This window comes from Cupressus sempervirens, chromosome 6 (assembly GCF_028749045.1).
Source record: "Cupressus sempervirens isolate cs-2001-9-10 chromosome 6, ASM2874904v1, whole genome shotgun sequence".
Lineage (NCBI taxonomy): Eukaryota > Viridiplantae > Streptophyta > Pinopsida > Cupressales > Cupressaceae > Cupressus > Cupressus sempervirens.
Window position 1 is genome coordinate 209,762,131 of NC_143123.1, and position 17,097 is coordinate 209,779,227.

At 35.1% G+C, this 17,097-nt stretch overlaps 1 protein-coding gene across 1 annotated transcript in view; it reads left to right on the top strand.

The window, feature by feature from the left end:
• The window catches only part of LOC149551993 (magnesium transporter MRS2-2-like), a 162,337-nt gene that overhangs the window by 17,316 nt on the left and 127,924 nt on the right, over positions 1-17,097 (top strand). The window lies entirely within an intron of this gene.

A 17,097-nucleotide genomic window follows, 5' to 3' on the forward strand; every position in this document is an offset into this window, starting at 1 on the left:
TGTTTATGCCAATATCTGTGGTCCTATGGCCACTCCTTCTATTCTTGGGTCCAGGTATTTTTCGTTGTTTGTTGATGATTTCATTAGAAAAATGTGGATGTATTTCCTTAAAAAGAAATTAGATGCATTTCCCATATTTCAGAAGTTTAAACCTTGAGTTGAAAAATAGTTTGGGAAATCTATTATTACTCTTAGGTCAGACGATGGGGGGAATTTTGTTCTAATGCATTCTCTAGCTTCTTGGATACTTATGGCATCAAATGTCAGTTAACCACACCCCACACACCACAAGAGAACAATGTAGTTGAATGTCAGAACAAAACAATCACCGAGATGGCTTGATCGATGCTCAAACACAGACATGTTCCGAATAAGTTCTAGGCAGAAACAGTTAATACTGCAGTTTATTTGTTGAACCGGTCACCCATAATGTTAGTCAAAGGTAAAACTTTGAAAGAGGCCTGGTTAGGTCTCAAGTGCAGAATCAGTCAGCTGAAGGTTTTTGGCTCCCTTGCTTTTGTTTGGATCCTTGATGTGTCACGCACCAAGTTGGATGCCAAGAGTCATAAGTTCATGCTTGCTAGATACAATAGTCTTCACGAAGCCTACCGCCTGCTCGATATTGAGACATCTCATCTCATCTATAGTCGTGATGTAGTGTTTGATGAGCAACAATGACCTTTCGTGCCTGTTTGTCCTGTTCGTGATCCAGCAAACTAGCCTATGAAGGCTCATGATTTGAGAGTTAGGCTTCCATTAGGTCCATCTGATGCGAGGGCTCTAGTAGCTCCTGCAACTCTAGTTATACCAGTGATCCCTATATAGACACCTCCAACTTCTCCTACAGGATTACCTTGATTTGTAGATGCTTCACCTGAGTTTGATCAGGCTCTTCTGATGAGGAACCTAATCACCAAGCATCTCTTGATAGTAATGTTGGTCCTTCTCCTCTACGGCCTTAGTGGTGGGCTAAGACACTTGCTAATTTTCGTGATGATGAGCTAATTGATGGGAGAACTGCTCGAAAAAAGAGCAACCCATAGAGTCTGTTAACTTTGCTCTCATGGCCAACATTCATAGTGTGTTTGAACCTCAAACACATTCCAAGGAAACACATTTTAAGGCTAAAGGAATTCTTGAGTGGGAACAGGCCATAACATCTGAATGCCAACACCTGCTAAAGAATAACATCTAGGTCTTGATCTTCCACCAGGGAGGTAACCCATTGGCTGCAAATGGGTTTACAAAATCAAATACAAATTTGATGGTACTTTGGATAAGTACAAAGCTCATTTAGTTGCAAAGGGCTTTTCTTAGCGTCGGGGCATTGATTATGAGGAGACCTTTGCTCCTACTGCAAAGATGAGCACAATCAGATTAGTCCTAGCCATGGCAACATAGTTTGGATGGAAGGTCCATCAGATGGACGTCAAGAGTGCTTTCCTGAATGGTGATCTCCATGAAGAGGCTTACATGATGCAACCTCTTGGTTTCGAGGTTGCTGGTAAAGACCATCAGTTTCTCAGATTGGTAAAAACTCTCTATGGCTTGAAGCAGGCCCCTCGGGCATGGTACATAAAAATTGATAAGTACCTTAGTGGTCAAGGCTTTTCGAGGATTTCTTCAAACTCAAATTTGTACATTAAGACTACTGATAGGGACATCATCCTTCTGGTCATTTATGTAGATGATCTGATCATCACTGGCAGTTCGACATCTTTGATTCAGGGAATCAAACATAATTTATGCTAGTCTTTTGATATTGCTTAGGTTTTGAGGTTTGACAGTAGTCTTTTGGTATATTCATCTCTCAGTCCAAATATGCTAAGGCTATGTTAGACAAATTCTGTATGCAGGATTGCAAGCTTGCATCTACACCTGTGGAGAAAGGTCCGAAGTTATCAGCCAAGTCTGATTCTCCACCCGTTGATGATACTACATACATGCAACTAGTAGGCATCCTCATCTACCTCTCTGCTACTAGGTGTGACATTAGCTTCCTAGTGAACTACTTACGCTTTATGACAGCTCTTAAGGCTGATCATTTGATGGCAGCAAAGCGTGTGCTTCGTTATGTGAAGGGCACTTCAAAGTATGGACTTCTTTACTCTTAAAGTTCTAATCCTAGACTCAGTGGGTTTACAGATTCAGATTGGGCAGGCTTTGTTGATGAGAAAAAGTCAACTTTTGGATATGTGTTCAGTTTGGGATTTGGTGCAGTCACATGGACTAGTAAAAGCAACAGACAATTTCTCTCTCCTCTACAAAGTCCGAATACAGAGGGACTATTAAGGTAGGATGTGAAGCTATGTGGCTTTGTCGGATGCTTGGGGATAAGTAGATGTCACCAATAGGATTGACTACTCTGTTTGTTGATAACAAAGGTGTTATTAAATTAGCTTGAAATCCAATCTTCCATGAATGAACCAAGCATGTGGATGTTCACTGTCACTACATACGATAGTTGGTTGAAGATGGGACAATAGATCTATAGTATGTTCCTACCACAGATAAGACTGTAGACATTGTCACCAAGCCTCTTGGTCCTGATAAGTTTGATAAGTTTGTCAAATTCAGAGGATAGCTTGGTGTTGTAGATAGATTCACCATTAACGAAGGGTATTAGGATTATAAATAATCGTCTATTATTAGTTAATGGTAATCTATTTTGTAATGTATTGTAAATATTAGAATGTTTTTGATATTTAGTTAGCTATAGCTTTTTTAGCTTTCTTTCAGCTAGAAAAGAATGTTTCTGTTCTCTATGATCGTTTCCTAAGTAAACATCGTTCCATTCTTTTGTATATAATGACCTCTCGGTCTCTATTAATAACAAACAAATGTTATCCAATTACTTCGTAGTATATCAAGCTAGTGGTATATATATGTATGTATATATCAAAAAGAGGTATAGCCTAAGGCACCAAGAGCAAAGGCAGGTGCAGGGCTCCCATTATAAAGTAGTGGCATACCTTCCATTTTGAGATCCAGATGAAGAGTTTAGAGGGCCAATGCACCATGTAGTTTATATAGCAGCTTAAGAAGCAAGGGAGTCAAGTTGGGCAGATATTGATGCTTCTTTGTTTCATCAATAAGATCAGTATGATTATATTATTTTAATCATTTAAATATGTTTATGTATACATCAATATCGATGTATACACATGCATATGTAATTGTATCATCCTACTGATCTTATTGTCATTCATAGTCATCTGACCGAAGCTATCATTTGTTCAACAAAAACACTTATTATACCATATACATATCATGTGATACTCATACCAATGGACTGCTGTTCTGAAATCTGTTCTTACTGTCTTCTTTCCTTCTCTTTCGATGATTATACACAGCTCAATGATTGTAATCTTGTCTCCTACAGGATACTTCATAAAATTGATGAAAGATAATGTAATTACTAATGTCCCTTTGAAGTTGAATTGTTCCATTGATATTTCTCATGCTGTCTATCTTTGTTGCTTGATTCCCCTCTCCTTATATACGACTTCATATGAATTATATATTTATTTGTACTATTGAAGATTCCCATCCCTAGATCACACCTCTTGAATTAACTCTGCTGATCGCCTCGACTACGTTGATAATACTGGATCCCAATTCATACAGTTAATTGCCATACTCAAATTTTATCCTTTGACCAGTAATTTCTGCCGTGGACATAGATGAATGGTTTTGGTATTATGTAGTCAGTAGACTATATATATGTTAATATTGGCGATTTCCTTGAACTTGGTATATAGATTGGGTCCCACTGCAAAGATATCTTCAAATGAAATACCAACATCAGCAATCAAGAAATAATTCTCATACATACGCTGAATGTTTATGACCATGCACCATAATGGGAATAATCAAACTTCCTTATTTTAATTTAGAGGCCACTACAAGAGATTTCTAAGGTTTTCTGTTTGGATTAGATAATAAGTGCTAATCACCCGGAAGTCTTTGTTTTAGGCTTTTCCCCCACTATTATTACTGAAGCGGGCAATTGGCCTTCCCACTTGACTGAACACTGGCCTAATTGTTGTTTGGCTTGCATCACAATCCATTCCAAACACTATTTTGTAACCTTGATTTCCAAAAGCTTCAAACTTAAAAATCTACCACTACCCATCAGAGCTGTATTTCTTCCTTTCAATCCAGATGCAGAAGTTAAACTGAAATTTCTTATAAAGTTTGTATAAAAGCTTGGCAAGCAATAAAACTGGTGCTCCTCAGAGTAGGTGAATCGAGTATAACCTTGAACTTTTTTTGATCCGTCTGCAATCAATGTTTGGAAATCACAACCTCTAGTATAAGCTCTTCCTTCTTTGATGCACACCTTTTCAATTTAATCGAAATTCTACTGTTTCAATGTCTCACTATACCTATTTTATGTGCGTTGAATTTTTTAATTTTTTAATTTTATTTACTGAAAATTCTTCCACATACTCCACAATTATGATAATTTGCCCAAGAACATTTCCAACATTTCATCAATGTCATAAAAGTACGATGAAGTATTAATTAGTCCAAGCAACAGGAACAACCAGACATACAACCTTTTACACAGGTCATTTTATATTAAAACTTCTCTTGTTTTAATATGATGAGAATAACTATAAATCAATTCTGGAGAAATATATTGCACCTTTCAAGCAATCCCCATCAATCATCAGTCCTTGGCACTTTCAATTCGCACACATCCTTCATTCTTCATCTTTTCTTGGTGGAAGCATTGTTGGGACTGCACACGGGCTCAAACTTCCTCTAATCAAACCACTATCTAATAAATCTTGAACTTGCTTTTTGGTTTCTTTATTCATGGATGGGCTTATTTTATGCGGTATCATATTTGGTAATCTAGTTTTTTGGTTTCAAAATGTTAATCCATACAATGAGAAATATTTGTCATATGTGGCAACTCAGTTGACAAGTCACCTAAATTATGATCTTGTATTCTTTTATCTTATTGTTTACTTCTTTTGGCATAGTTAAGTCACCACTTTTTGCTTTAGCTTTGGAGTCAAAGCAAAACACACCTTTGACTTTGCCACCTTCTTTAAGAACGCCTTGGCAGAAAGCCACATTACTTTGCTTCTATCTCGCTTTCTTCTATCATAAGAAGCAACTGGAATTTATTTCCATCTTTGTTGAGTTTGAAGGCTTTCTTTCTGACATTATGAATTGCACTTTTTGCCTTATTGCCAGGATTCAGCCAGCAACACATTGCATGTGCCTATTGCATCTCATTATACTTCTTCATGGTACATGGAAATTAGCATTTTATTGCTCGGAATTGATTACTTGATTGAGTAATGTGATGAATATTTGTATGGATTCAAATTGTGAGAATGTTTTAAACAAGTATTTAGTGGTTCTTAAGTTTTGGAGGATTCAAAATGCGAGAAGATCTTAAACATGTATTCAACGTTCCTTAAGTTTTGAACTGTCCCAGATGGAGTATTTATTGTTTCTCTTTCTCATCATCTATCTATCTAGATTCTAAGTACACAAGGTCCTATTTGAGAGATGCATGATCTGTCAATTTGGTGCATGCAGATTTCTTAGGATCCTATGTGTGCTCATAACTTATGCACTTCTGTAATTTTGTAACCTAGTCTATTAAATCTTTAGGATTTGAACTTCTTTAAGAATTAGTATTTTGAGTTTTTGGCCTGCAGCTCATTTATAGCGTGGAAAATAATTCTAACAAGTCCAAGCTAAATCTGTAACTCTCACACCTGGTCTTCAAATTAGTTCTGCAGCAACTACTCTTCATTGTGTTGTCTATATACAATGGACATGAATGTTGGTGAAGTGTCATTGAATATCAATGCACGAAGGGTTGAAGGACAAGTCTAAAGGACAGTTTGACATGTCCATCCTAGAAGTTCAGGATGGTTGTGCCAAAGCAAGAGGAAGCATGGTCAAAACATGAATGGTAAGTGTGAGGGCAAAAGCTGATGTGTGAAGGGACAAAACTGCTAAAGGAAGAAACATGTAATAACCCTGTTTGGTTATGACTCTAGGAATACCACCTATTCAGACATTTGACATTTCAACAAACACTTGGCAGGCAACCCGATTATTACTGAATATATGGTATTTATAATTCCAAAACACGTTATCGGAATATGCAACAATTGTTCGCAAATTCAGTTAACCTTAGCCTTATACATTGCTCAAATAAATATCAAGTACTAGTATATAAATTTGCCATGTGAATTTGCATATATAAATCTGAAACAACAAATAGCTCACAACAAATTCTGAACTTGTTCATTAACTTACTATGCTTCAGACAATATGCTGCAACAATTCATCAATGCTGAAAATAGAGAATTACGCAAAATAGATACTGAACCTGTTCGTAGTAGCCTTTTAAAAATTAGAATGCAGGCCTTTTCTTAGCACTAAAAGAATATTGCAAGTCCCTTCGATAATAATGTCCAACCTCCAAGATGATGTCCTGGCCAAAGGAACAGCCATTGATGCCTGTAGAACCCCAAATAGCTGCCTTCCAGGAGAACTTGGCAGCCACAAATGCCCAAAGTAATTCTTTATATTGCAGGCTCGTTTTGATATAACAGTCTCTATGAAGTTGTTCATAATTTTAAACACAACACCGGCAGCAAGCTTCTCCTTAGCTACAAAAAAATACAATAGAAGAAGAAAGCAATTGTATACCTTAGCACAATTGCAAGTGCAATCCTCAAAACTGAATCTACAATACTTCAGCTGTAGATCCCAAACTCTTATACTTCAGCAAGGGCACAAAATTTGAGAACTTCAGAAGTTTCACAAAGACAACAAGGAAAAAAAAAAATTTAATTGGAGTCCTTTTCCATCAAATGACCTCATATTTATAATCTTCAAATGACACAAGTTTCCCAAATAAACTTCACTTAAGAAGCTTCCTCCATACAGCATTAAAATATAATAAAATGCCATTATAATATAATTTATCAATTGCTTTTGGCTCAAAAATTGACCTTTTCCACCATAGCATAATATTTTGACACACAAGGCCTCTCTTTCTTGTTCCCACTATTTAAAACTTTTCATTCCGGTTCTAATGAGCTATGATACTAAGGTGACCAACAAACAACACCAACAAAAATAACAACCTCAGCATATTAGAGGAATAATGTCGATGTTTGATAGCTTCTGTCGGACAAACATATATATAATTATATGAGATATAATTGAAATATAAATACATGAGAGAGATCAATATATATATATATATATATATATATAAAATTTGATTAACAAATAGACATGTCCTTTCATGGGAATGTCTATTCATTGCCTATTCTCAATATAAATCTAAGAGGATGAAGCATTTGAAACACACATACCAAAAATATAGTAGTGCTATTACATTTGCGGCGATCCTCAAAAAAATAACATGGCATCAAAGCCAAAACTACAAATGTAAGAAAATGAATTTATAATAAAGATTTTAATATGATGAGCTTAAGAGATTTATTCACTTGGTAGGCATTCCGTGAAATTGTTGTGGATAACATGGACAACCAATTCATTACAGTTTCTCATTGGTTAAGCCAATAGGTGCTTTCTATGGGAGTTGTTGCTATGGGAAAGCCCATTCCTGGCCTGGTAAATTGCCATTCTCCTTGTGTTCCTATGTGTGTTTGTGCCTCTAACGACTCTTGACATTCATCCAACACTTTGTGTTTGCAAAACATACCAGATGCCTATCTTGACTGTCCACACCTACTTCATTGTTTGCTTGCCAAGGAACATATGTTTTAGGGCCAGCGAGAAACTCTTCGACAGTTCAGGGCAACTCAAAAGCTTTCTAGCAATAATGCTGATGTTATCTCTTGTATGGAAACTATTGGTTAAAAGTAAAAATCTAGCAAATCTTGGGATGTTGATCACTGTCATGTCACCCTTTGTGATGTTGATCATACAAGAATGGTGAAAACTATTTCCATGTCATGGGCATTGCCAACCCAACACAATTTTTCCATGCAAGGTTATAATAACTCCACCCCAAGCAAATGTTATTTTGGTTGAAGAACGTCAGGAATGGGAAAATTTATAAATCTGATGTTTATTTAATTTGAGGAGACGGAGCGAAGTGATGTTTATTTAAGCAAAACAACAAGCCTTATATTAATCGACTAAAAGGTGTTCCAATTAGAGTTCAAGCTTGAAGTCTTAATTGTCAACACACGTATGTTGTATGCCATGTATAATTTGTGGGATTGCACACTGGTGATTAGAGATTGGAATAGTAAGAAAATGATAAAAGAGAGGAGACAATTTAAATTGTTACCACCCAAGTGATTAAGAAGAATAAATGAACGAAATCAAAGAGGAGTTTAGAATTTTAATCGAATTGAATTACACTCTTAGGATTCTAAGTGGGTACGGGGTAGATATGCAAATCACGTGGACCCGAAGGAAATTTGAATAACAAAAAAAACTTTCCACCATTGATAGTGGAGGTCAACACGAGTTGGGCCATCACCAAGAACATGTTAGGCCCATATTAATAACAAGTCTAACAAATCACCTACGGATAACCATGGTGCCTAGTCGGGCAGAAGGATTGTGACGTGGATAGGTACAGGTACAAAACACAAGCAAACTCCAACAAGGTCAGCGACATGCTGGTCAAATCAGTAAAATAATCGTCGCTTGTACATATCGGGACGCCTAGTTACGATATATTAACATATCATATCCATATCATTTAAAGGTAAATATGATTTGTTTAATGGAAATTAGAATAGAAAACCACAAATTTCTGTAATAGAAGAAAATATATCCAATTTAGTTATTGGAATGGTTAGAGTTAAAGTTCACGTGGCAGGATATAAGAGGTAAGTTTATAATTTATTTTATTTTTCTATGAATTAATGTTCATTTATATATAGCGACATAAATGTTCATATATATATATATGTTGATTATATATATATATATTCTAAATAATTTCTAATGAATATAAGTGAATATAGATTTGGAAATTGATCATCTTAGAAAATAACTTGTTGGAAATATTGATCATAATATGCACGTAGAAGATGGAATGTATGCATGCATGTCCAGTGTATATATTTAAATAGATATTTATATCGGAATAATGGGGATTGTTCTCAAAGTAAGAGGGATTGATGTTAGTTTATAAATTATCTACATTTTATTGGAAAGATCTTATATTGAGTATTATATTAGTCTCCCTTACTTATATTTCCAATACGTACTAGAAGAGTTATGTGCCTTGATCTTTTCCTTTGAGAATGTTGTTGCAGGAAAAGGAAGATTGAGGTTCAAAGGGAGCTTGGCATTTCATTAGAGGCAACCTTGAAAGAGAGGGAGCAAATAGAGAATATGATTCAACTTTTAGTGATTTAGAGGGAGTAAAACATGTTGAGATGGATTCTATAGTGATCAATAAATTGTAGCAGTCAAGAGGATTGTGTTTCATGAATATACTTGGTGACTGTGATTTTAATGGGCCTACCCCCTATGTACATCATGAGGAAGTGACGACTTCCAATTGATGTCACTTGTATTTGCAGAAATTACTGTAATGTGATGATCTTACAGTAACTTGTATTATGAGATCAAACAAATTGAGTATATGGTGAATGTCTTTTTTCCAAAATTCTCGAAGGCCATTACTCAAAGAGTATTTGGTGAATATCATTGATATTATGGGAGGCCAATACTCTTGATATCAGATGTGATATCAAAACATTTTTTTTGAGTAATTGGTGAATATGATTAATATTTTGGGAGGCCAATACTCTTGATATCAAAACCTTTTGAGTACTTAGTGAATATCATCGATATTCTGGGAGGCCAATACTCTTGATATTAGATGTGCAATCAAACCTTATTTGAGTACTTGGTGAATATCATGTGTTGATATTCTGGAAGACCAATATTCGTGATATCAAATGCGATATCAAATGGTGGAAAACTTTTGAGATATTAAATGAGACATCCTTAAAATTTGTCATTCCTAATATTACCAATGGTGTAATATGTGTCTTGTGTTTATTCTCCTTAGTTAAGAGGGAGTGTTGATGTTTGATAGCTTCTGTTAGACAAACATATATATAATTATATGAGATATAATTGATATATATATATATATATATATATATATATATATATATGATTAAATATATTATTATATTAATTATTTGATTAACAAATAGACACGTCCCTTCATAGGACATGTCTATTCATTGCCTATTGTCAATATAAATGTAAGAGGATGTTGCATTTGGAACACACATACCAAAAATATGGTAGTGCTATTACATTTGTGGCGATCATAAGAAAAATAACAAATAATAATAATAATTCACTTGTCTTGCAAAAGCAACTGAAGAAGTATCACAATTGAAATCTAACAATACCCAAGTGATCCTGATGATGAAAGATGATGAATGAACCTGTTGGGGTGACTTACTATAATAGACGCTCCCTCCAAGATTCTTGGAGCCCAAACCAGAAGCCCAAAAAAAATTGAGAGCATCACTCTACTCTTCAAACTCATCTGAGCTCATTGAAACCAACATTTTGACTTACAATAAATAGTAAGTCCCCTCAAATGGAGCCAAAACACACCATAGGCTGCTGAAAAGCCTATAACCCCCCAACTGAGACCCTCATCCTAGTGTTAGCTCACAAGGGTCGTGATGGTGAACTAACCAAGCCAACCACAGGACCTTGCTAAAAATGGGGACATTACAAAACATTTTCTTGAAAGTGCAGAAAGAAAGATTTGTCCATGTGATGAGTTGTTTGCGCATGGGTGGCATGGTAGGAGAAGGTGGAAGAGGAGCCTAAGCTCAACCAATTGTTTCAAGAATGAATCACAAAAGCATATCATAAGGACAAATCTGGGCTGTACGATCAGAATGCTTTAGACTTAAAATAGGGATTTGAATGGGAAAGACCCCCATAGGCCAATATATGTGAGGGGTAGACAAGTTGAAGAGGACACTTGATATATACACTTATAGTTTGTAGTGATGGGGAACAAGGAAGTGCAAGGTCGTACAATTAAAGACAGAGAAATTGTTCAAGATGACATTGCTCTTCTTTTGTAGATAGAATGGCTATGGCTGCTTACTCACATATCCAAAGTGATGTAGGGTCAATTAACTTGTAATAATTGTTGGGAGGAGTTGATCCTTTCAACATTTGTTTGAGTTTTTTATGTATTTTTTTGGTAATCCCATGTAAATGGATTTCCAAGTCCACTGTTGTGTACGGGAAACAAGTTTCAGCATACCAAATTTAAAAGCATTTTTGAGTTGTATTAGGCATTGGCATTCAAGGTTGAAGTTCAACTTTCAATATGACTTTTTGTATTCATTTCTTTGCGTAAATTTGAATGCAAGATCTAATTAATTATATTTTTATGTATATTTGACTTATTTTTGATAAGAAATGCAATACTATAATTTCCTTTTTCTTAAAATATGCTGGGCTTTTTTGAGTCATTATTTTGTTTTGGTAGTATGTTTGAGTTGAATTCAAAATTTTTTCTTGCCATGTCCAAGTCTCAACACTGCAATTCAAAGTAATTGTACTGCTTGGCATCATTTTATATGCCCCATTCAGGATAACAAAAATTGAATGATGTCAAAGGTAAAACTATTCTTTGACTAGAAGGGAGCATTCCCTTATAAGTAAAACAAAAGACCCTACAAGAATTAGCAACATAAACAACCTGTCTTTTTCGTCTGTAAGTATGGGCCTAAACCCAAGCAACACTTCTAGTGAAGATGAGAAAAATGTATTTTTTCTGCCTTGCAAGCAAATAACCTACAGTCCTACAACAAAATGCTCTTGCTTCCTAGTCAAATCCAAAGACCACAAAGGATAAATATGACACAAAGATTGGATTGGAAACAAATATAAGTAATCCAAATAAATAATAAAGAAAATTAATTACAAGTCTATTTGACATAACAAAACAACAACACACAAGATTACAGAAAACAGCTTGAACAATTTAGCAGTAGGTAAGAATAAAATCGCTATTAACCAAAAATATAAATGCATAAAGCACTTATTTATAAGTTTTAACAATCTTTTGCATGCAATTTACTCATGATAAATAACAAGCACACCACTAACATTTCTATGCTAAAATGGTTTTCTTGCACACAAAGCAAACCTTAAATACAAATTTTCTAAAAAATTTCATATACGGTAAAAGATCCTCAACTATGTTGTCTTTGAATCAATAGACCATCTTAGAATAACTATCCCCTAATTACAGATTTTCTACAATACATCATCTACGGTAAGAAATTCTCAGCTGTGTCGTCTTTGAATCAATCTTCTAGAAGACTATCATAGCATAACTATCCACCACTAATAGTCACCATCTTACGATAACTATCCTCCACTAATAGCCACAACTAAAAATAGCTAGTTTGTTGTGTCAAATGATTCTTCTTAGTGACTTCGATGTTCAAGAGTGACTTCTTTGTTCTGAAAACGACAGGTCCCACTTTTTCTCAAAAGTGCACATATGAGCCCTTGTCTCCACTACTTGCAAAACTGTATTCTTTGAAATCCTATAACTTGTGTAAGTTGACCTATGGAATTTCTTCTTTGGCACAATCTGCTTGACAAAATTTTGCTCACAAAACTTGAGGAGCTGTTATCTGACATCCGCCTACAGTATGCCAGAAACCTTGAAATATAGGAAGTCTGCATGCACTCCTTAAGTGAACTTCAGACCATCTGATCACTATTATTTCTTGTGCTATGGTGACTGAAATCATCTGAAACTGTGGATGTCAAAAATATAGCAAACTGATGATATCATTCTTTAAAATCCACTGTGGCACCACCTGAAATTTATGCTAAAAGTGTTTTGAGTGGTAGAAATCTGTTGTTAAATCTTCAATAAACTTCAATCTGCTATTTTTTTCGTTCCTAAGCTCCTTTTTGTACTACACCCTTGACAACATACTGAATACTATACATGGAAAATAAAGGGATAATATTACTTCAAAGCTTGCTTAACCTGCCAAAAATGGTTGAAACCCCACCATTAATGTTTTTCTAATTTTATCATAATCTTGGGAATGATTCAGTCAGGTCAGGGCATATGTTTTTTATTTTATTTTATCTTTTTGAAAGTTCGAGAGTCCATGAAATGCATCTGCAAGGGCATAGCATTTTCTAACCTCTTAAACCTGGCATGTTCTTGCAGAAACACACGTCCAAGGTTCTTTTATTTTTTAAATTTTTAAAAGAGGGGTAATCGCTTTGACTTGGAGCTATGAACCAGTGAGGCCACAAACTGGGGACCTCGTCTCCATTAGATTTGAACCTTAATGGCAAGAATAACAACTCAACAACTTAACCATCACAACATGCCACTATTGGCGCATGTCCAAGGTTCTTTGGTTACATTTGTGTTCCTTAATTTTTTTGGTGATATATTGGAGAATGCCTAGGGATGGATGGACCTTTCCTGAGTTTTGTAAGTCTTTTCATTCAAGCCTCTTGATGGTGTACCTCCAGGGTATTTTGAACACTTTTTTTTAAAGCTTATTTTTGGGAAACCTGATTATGGTGTGCGCTTGTGTTTTGTTTTGGGTTCTTTGATGTATTTTCACATCGACAAATTTTGTGCAGTTCCCACTTTGCTGCATGTTTATTAGTGGAATGACCTGTTTATGATTTTTTTCAGAATGTTTGGACAATTTGTGCTAGGGCATGCACTCAGGATTCAGGTGTTCTATTTCTAGCTTTACAAACTACTGATAATCCATTATGGCATGCATCTGAGTGTCTGGAGGCCATTTTTGCTCTTGTTTAATTCCTGGTTTAAGCAAGCACTTTCACTCTGAGCTGGAATTTACTTGTAACCTAAAATAATATTTATAGCTACTTTGCAATGGTGCATGCCTGTCAGTCCTTTTTGCCATTTTTCAGATGGTAAGAAGTTTGGCATTTTTCCTGGTTTACTAGGTTTATGTATATGAGTTGCTGAAAACATTGAAACTTCAGCTATTATACAAAATCTGTTGAAGAGACTGAAATAAAGATGGAAAATATTTAAATTTCTGCAATGGATCCTGCTACAAATACCTGCAACAAAGCTTGAATACGCTGAATTTGTTTCCCGTTTACAGAGGTCTGTGCTGTTATACTTAGGAATTCATTTTGTTGTTTTTACAGCCTTTTTTGCCCTGCCATACATCAGCATACTTCAACACTCTGGATGTCAAATCTATCTCTACAGACAAAAAATGAATTTTCTTCAACTAGTAATGTCCCCTTAATTCTTAGGAATTAGGGGCTATAACTCACAAAATCAATTGAAAGAGACTTCTTTCCAAAAAGACATTAAAAATCCTTCATAAAGCAATAGATTGATGATAATCGATAGTCAATTTAAGAATGATAGATTATGATTTACTTTATAAATGAGTACCCTTAGGGTATACAATTGACACCACTTATAATATGATATATTACTATCAATGAATATCTTGCAAATAGGATAGAGTAACACTGCTATCTCTGATATATTGATGATATTTATGCAAGGGTGATCTCTGCTTTTCTGACCGGTACTACTATTCCTGATATAACAATATGAATTGTGCAATTAGTATCCTTCCGGCTGTTAGTAGCTGTGTATGATATATCGGTATAAGATATACTACAACTGTGCTCAATGTTTCTGACAGCTGTCTCTTATATGGCACAAAGGATTCTACTAAAGCTTGCTTCTATCAGATATAGTGATGATATATCTAGCTGTTCCTTAGTTATACTTCATAAGTATGTCTCTACTATTGCCTATAGAGATGATACTGCAGTTTCTGATCCATACTTTATAAGTATACATATGTCTCCAATATCTCTTATAGGGAAGATAATTGTTTTGTCTGATCTGTACTTTATAAGTGTGTAATGTACACACTGTTCCTGATAACAAGATTGGATTATATGCTACCGGTTTATGTGAAGGTATTTTCTCTAAGAGAGCAATCAAATTTGGACAAAAGAATAAATAAGAAATGATTTGATTATGCATCTGGAATGAGATCAAATCCTCATTAAATATCTTTGGTATCAAATGGTTGCTTCCTTTGGGAATAGAGACATCTTTTGTGAAGGATTAACTAATATTTCTTAAGATTGCATCTTTACATTATTCACAAGTATTTGTTATTTATCCAAATCATGCTTTTGCTCTTAATCACTACCGATGGTTAATTTATTCGTTTGACAACTAATCAGTTGATTAGTTAATATATGTTACAACTCCCTTTATGGCAGTGATATTATGCTGATTGCTAAGAATGCAATAATCAATTTGCAGGTGGATTAACTGAATGTAATTATTGCAGTCTGATACTGATCTGAAAATTCTTGACAGTAGGCTCCACCTCTCAATCATCCTCTTCAGCTTCACCTTGTTATCTTACTCTTAGTGCACTGAATGCCATGAACTGCTCTACATGTTTTTGCTTTCGACAAGCATGAGTGGCTGTTCAAGATAGGAGAGGTTCATGCCAAATATTGTGGCTTCCCACAAAGAATACTTGCAGGCGGAGGCAATTTGCCCTTTCACAGAAACTTCCACATCTTCACTATGTATCCTGTCATAGACGAAGATACTCTTCACAATGCCCGGGCTGAATCAGGCAGAATGGAGTGCAACAGTACCAGTAGATAGGATCATAGAACTATTTCCAAATATTTTCAATGGACCTTTATTATGCTGTCCTTCCAGTAATGGATTGGATGAGTTTGATTACCGGCAGATACACAAGTACTCTGCATCTGCCAATAATAGGTAGTCGGGCGCCAACAGTTCTCAAGGATATTGGCCAGCGACACATAAACGCACTTCACATTCAACATTTACTAGTAATCACAGAGCCTATGTTTCCTCTTCTAGGATCCATGTTTAGGGTGTATAGAAAGATCCAAATATTCTCAAGAGATGTCTCTATGGCCTTGAAGAGAAAGGAAGCTGATGTCTCACAGTCACGCTATGAAGAACGTTCCTCTCTGTTTTATCTTGCAGTCCCTTGGACCCTTTTGTTGGTCTTTTGTTGGACATTAATATCATTATCTTATCTTATCTTATTAATACAAGTACTTGATGCACCTCAACTTGATCTTCTTCAATATTTTTTGTGGCATCTGTATCAAAATATGCATACACAAATGCTTGGCCAATAGGAATGCATCTTGTTTTTATCTTATTTAGCCTTCAGAGGTTAATTAACTCTCGGCATGGATTAATTTCTCCAAATCTTATCTTCATTATGTTAGATGTTGCACTCTCGCATATGAATACTGGCAATGCTTTGCATCCGGACAAAATTTTTTATTCTAATAACATCAGCACCGAATATATCCTATACATGATGCCTTATGAAGGTGCCCGATGGAAAATTGTTAAGTCTTATAGATAAGATCATAAAACAATTATCCCCGATAGGTTAACTACTTCAGTCTTCATTTTTATCACCTGGATCTACCATCTAACTGTTAGAACTAGTAATTTGCTATATACATCCTGGATAACACATGTCTTGATGATAGTATTCTCATGTATAGGATGGAGGTTTAGTACATTGTAACATACACAACTTTTGAATGGTCACAACATTGCTTTGAAGAACATTCCATTTCTTGTAACTTATAGTGAACAGAAAAATACTGTCTGCAACTTATCCTTTGGCTGTTCAAACTGTCATGCAACCCTTTCTATTGAATATTCTATTTGAAATACCTTCAGCTGAGGTTTTTTATTTTGTGTAAAAACTAAAAACTATAAGAGTGTACATATGATGGGGAAAATAGAGTGGTTAGGCAAAAGCTTTTTAACATAGTATTTTCTGATTGATTTTCCAGGGCATTCACCCAAAAGAATATTCCATTTTTTGTAACTAATAGTGAACAAAAAAATACTGTCTGCAACTTATCCTTTAGCTGCTCAAACTGTCATGCAACCCGTTCTATTTAATATTCTTTTTGAGCTACCTTCAGTCAAGGTTTTTTTTTTTTTTTCGTTTTTTTTTGTGTAAAAACTATAAGAGTCTA